The following is a 4,849-nucleotide window of genomic DNA, read 5'->3' as shown; positions in this document are numbered from 1 at the left end:
GTTGGTCACCCCACAGAGCAAAAGGTCACCAGTTCAATTCCCAGTCAGGGCACATTCCTGGAGTGTGGGTTCAGTCCCTAAATGGGGTGCATACAAGAAGCAACCAGTCAATGTTTCTCTCTCACATAGATGATTCTCTCCTTCTCTTTCTTCCTCCCTTCTGCTCTCTCTAAAAATAAATAAATAACATCCTTTTTAAAGAAATTACAAAACCCAAAACACACACACCAAAAAAACCAACAAAAACAATCTAATTAAAACATAGGCAAAGGACTCAAACAGACATTTCTCCAAAGAGGACGTTCTGATGGTCAATAGACATATAAAAAGAGGTTATATATCACTAATTATCAGAGAAATACAAATTAAAATCACAGTGATATCACCTCACACCTGTCAGAACGTCTGCTTATCCATAAATCAACAAACAGTAACTCCTGAGGGGAATGTGGAGAAAAGGAAACCCTCATGACCTGTTGGTGGGAATGCAGTCAGCGTGGAAAGCAGTATGAAGATACTGCAAAAATTTAAAAATGTAACTGCCTTATGATCAGCAATTCTGATGCTGGTGTGGTGTCCGGAGTGAGAGCAGGGACACAGGAAACCCCTGAGGTTGCACAGGAGAGGCTGCGTTCTCTAGGTAACCAAGCTAGCCATGGGGTGTGATGATAGATTCCCCGCCCCCCGCAGAGGTGTGACGGGAGGAGGCTTGGTATGGAGTCTGCACAAGGCTAGAGAGAGACGGACGAAAGGAAAAGCCCTCCTAACCCTATCCAGTTCATGATTGAAGGGGAAACCAGAGGTCACAGTGGCATGAGGACCATAGAGGTTACTATGGTGTGAGGGGGAGGTGCTGACTTGCTAGTCTAGCCTGGGTGAAGAACAGGATTGGCCTGGGAGCTAAACCCTTGTGGAGCGTGTGGAAAATTGGGCCAGGAGATTTAAAAACAGAGTGGGGGCAGGCCCTGGAAGCTGTGTGGCCAGGCAACAGGCCCTGGGACCCACACACAGAGCCAGCTGCAGTGGTTGGCAGCAGCACTGGGTCCCTCGCACAAGAAGCTGCGGTGGGAATGGCAGTGAGGGCCGTGGACACAGACTCCAGGGGGCCTGACGCCAGCCAGACGTCCGCCTAGCAGCTTTGGGCTCTGAAGGACAGATAAGGATAGAGTGGGGTTTGGGGGCACGGTTTTGAGTCTCAGTCTTTTGGGGAACAAAGGGTTTTTTTCTGTGTTTAGCAGAAGATAGGAGCTGAGGAGTCCTCCATTTCTCCAAATTGTGCAACATTTTAATAAAGAAAAGACTTATTTCCTTCCTGCCAACCTCTGTCTTATGCCTTTGTCCAGTGGCAGGCAGCCGGCCCCACTTTCGTTCAGTAATAATTCCACATCTGGGAATTTATCTAAAGGAACCTGAAACACTAATTTGAAAAAATATCTGCACCACTATGTTCACTGCAGCATTATTTACAAGAGCCAAGATTTGGAAGCAGCCCAAGTATCTATTAGTAGATGAGTGAATAAAAAAAACCAGTGGTACAGTTATACAATGGAATATTACTCATCTGTAAAAAAGAAGGAAATTTTACCCTCTTTGACAGCATGGATGGACCTGAAGAACATTATGCTAAGTAAAATAAGCTGGTCAGAGAAAGACAAGTGCCATATGATCTCACTCACGTGTGGAATCTAATGAACAAACTGAACTAACAGGCAAAATAGAGACAGACTCATAGATTGAGCAGGCTGACAGCTGTGGGGGTGAGATGGAAGGATTGAGTGAAAAAGAAAAAAGAAGTCGTGGACAAGGATAACAGTGTGGTGATTGGGGGGGGAGAGGTGGGGAGAGGAGGGGACGGAGGGATAAATGGTGATGGGAAAAAGAGTCCTGGCCAGTGTGACGCGGTTGGTAAGAGTGTCATCCTATACTGAAAGGCTGTAGGTTCGATTTCCTGGTCAGGACACATGCCTGGGTTGCGGGCTCCGTCCTTCTTTGGGCATGTATGAGAGGCAACTGATCAATGTTTCTTTCTTTCATGAATGTTTCTCTCCCTTTCTGTCTCCCTCCCTTCCCCTCTCTCTAAAATCAATAAGCATGTCCTTGAGTGAGAATTTTTTAAATGGTTAAATAAAAGACAAAAAGAGTGAATGGCCAATGCCATTGGATGGGGGGTATCCCCCATTTCCCCTCTGCCTCCTGATATAAAAGGCTTAAGGGGTACAGAGCCCCAGGAGGCCGGGCCAGGGAGGTGCACCACTGGAAGGTGCAGGAACTTGGGGGCAGCTGCAGTGCTGTGGCCTGGACACTCGTGGCCTCCAGGCTGAGAGTGCGGAGTGGCAGCAGGCCACACTGGAGGACGAGGATGACCACGAACCCAAGCGAGGAGATGTCATGGACAATATCACCAGGCAGAACCAATGCTATGAGATCTGCGTCAGCAACCAAGGGAACGAGTCAGGAGACCACCAGGAGTGGAGCAGCGGCAGGCCTGTCGCCCTGCGGGAGCGAAGACAGAGATGAAACAAAAGCACCCGCCAGCTTCCTCCCACCTGAAGGTGACTTTGACAACACCCTTGTTGCCATCGACACATGTAACTTCGACCTACACTTCAAGGTGACCAGAAACCAGAGTCGTGGCCACATGCTTACCATTGAGGGCTTTGCATACCTGTGGTCAGGAGCCTGTGCCAGCTGTGGGGTAGAGGGGTGTGTGTGTTTGAGGTGAAGGTAATGAGGAAATCTCCGTGCGGCACCTTCCACCATGGAGCCTATGTGCTGTCTGTATGAGCTGGTCCCTTGACCCCCGCGGCACGCAGCCAGGCCCAGAGCCTCTCTTCAGTGGCTATGGAGGCACTGGGTAGAAGTCCCCCAGAAGCTGGTTTGAATGCCACGAAAACAAGTTTGCAGAAATGATGTGACTGGCCACTTTGCAAACTTCAAATGTGGAAATGACATGGAACTTTCCTTCATCAAGAATGGGAAGTGGATGGACATTGCTTTCCAAATTCAAGAGGAAGCCTTGGGGGCCAGGACTTCTACCTTCACGTCCTGGTGAAGAAATGGGCAATGATGTTCAATCTTGGGCAGAGGGCAGAGTCCTACTGTCCATCTTCCCTGAACTTACCTTCATCCAGCACCTTCTTCTAAGTGAGCAGGTCTGGGGCACCAGTGGACCAAAGACCAAGGCAGAATGTGAGATTCTGACCACGTGGGCCATCAAACATGCAGCCTGCAACCCCTCCAAGAAGTTCAACATCATGGGTACCAGTGCCACCATGGATAAACACAGGTGCAGGGCCTGTGCCAGCACTGGGATAACCTGCTCCAGCGGGCCACCTGGTGTCTCGGCCAAATCACCGCCCACCAGAAATGCAACTATAGTGTAGAAGAGACTGATGTTCATAGGTCAGCGAAGAGATGAAAAATGAGACCACTGGAAGGCTTCCAGCCAAAGCTATTGTCATTTGTCGCACTGATGAGGACCTAAAAGACTGAAGAGTAAAGTGAACCAACAAGGAAGGGAAGGATGCCTCACCCAGATATCAAGGTCTTAGAAACGAAAGCCGACTTCACGTTGCCAGATGGGAGGGCACTTCCTGGGAAAGGTGCTGTTCACTGGGCTGCAGCGGGAGGAGGCAGACACGCTGGTCAGGCCACTCAGCAAGGAAGGCCGCAAGGCTGGGCCACCCCCAGAAACGTGCTTTAACACCCGAGGTGGCAGTCAGGGACATGGGGGTGTCAACAGTTTCCAGTGCTAGGACAGCTGAGCCCCCCAACCCAGGAGGCTTCCAGAACAGAGGGAGAGGCAGAGGCAGAGGAGACAACTACTGAGGAGGTTTCAACCACGGGGTGGGGGAGGGACTACAATAGGAGTGGTAACAATACCTGGGTAGCAATAGCTGGGATTACAACCTCGACAACCAAGGCAGCTACAGCTGGGCTTCCCAGAGGCAGCTGCCACCACCACAGCCACCACCACCCAGCATTAGCCCCGCTAGGAACCCACCAGGGGCCAGTAGTCACAGCAAGTACAGTAACATCCCTGGCTCGACTCCCAGAACCAGCACCCTCACTATTGGCAGCCACAGCCCGCAATAGACCACCACCACCCAATAATAGCCAGGGCTGTACAACTCTGTCACCTTCACCTCCACCACCTGCCCACAGCTATGGTAGCAAACACGGCTGCACCCTGGCCCCTACATCCCACCACAAAGACCTGCCTTCAGCCTGGCTGTAACCAGTGTCAGCAGGAACCAGTGCTGTTGGAACCAGGGCCAATAGCCGCCATTGCACAGTAACTACACAGGGGTGTGAGCACTCAGGAGCCAGTGAGCCCCCGAGGCCCCCGCTGGCTTCCTCCTCCAGTGCCCACCTGGCCCCTCCTCTGCCCCCAGGGGAGTCCCACTGCCTCCTCTCCGAGGGGCTTCTTCTCCCACAGGGATGGGCATTTTTCTCCATCTTCAAACAGGCGACAATGACCCTTTACTTTCTCTTTCTCCCCCACCTCCTCACTCTTCCTCCTCTTCTTACTTTCTTCCTTTTTGGCTAAAGACCCCCTCCTTGGTTATACGGTGAAGCCACAGTGATCGAGGGGAAGATCCCTTCCTGTCCACCGTTCCAGCCCCACCGCAGCCCCTCAGCTTCCCGCACCCTCATGCAGTTGGCTTTAATCCTAAAGCAGCTCCTCCAGGAGCTGTCTACCTTTCAGTATTTAAAAAAAAATTAAAAACTTTTTAAAAAAGTTTAAAAACCAAAATCTGGAGGGAAGAAGCAGTGACGGACATTTTTTGGTAATTGTGCGATTTGTAATTTTTAGAATTTGTCCATTTTGACACTGGGTTGGTTGTTA

General features: G+C 50.6%; 1 pseudogene; it reads left to right on the top strand.

Moving 5' to 3' along the window:
• The first annotated feature begins 2,388 nt into the window (after window positions 1-2,388).
• Window positions 2,389-4,281, top strand: LOC118991544 (heterogeneous nuclear ribonucleoprotein U-like protein 1; annotated as a pseudogene).
• The last annotated feature ends 568 nt before the right edge of the window (window positions 4,282-4,849 follow it).

The sequence above is a fragment of the Sturnira hondurensis genome, unplaced genomic scaffold, assembly GCF_014824575.4.
Source record: "Sturnira hondurensis isolate 20B ecotype Veracruz unplaced genomic scaffold, ASM1482457v3 Scaffold0007578, whole genome shotgun sequence".
In the NCBI taxonomy this organism is placed as follows: Eukaryota; Metazoa; Chordata; class Mammalia; order Chiroptera; family Phyllostomidae; genus Sturnira; species Sturnira hondurensis.
This window is presented reverse-complemented; position numbering and strand designations above follow the sequence as displayed.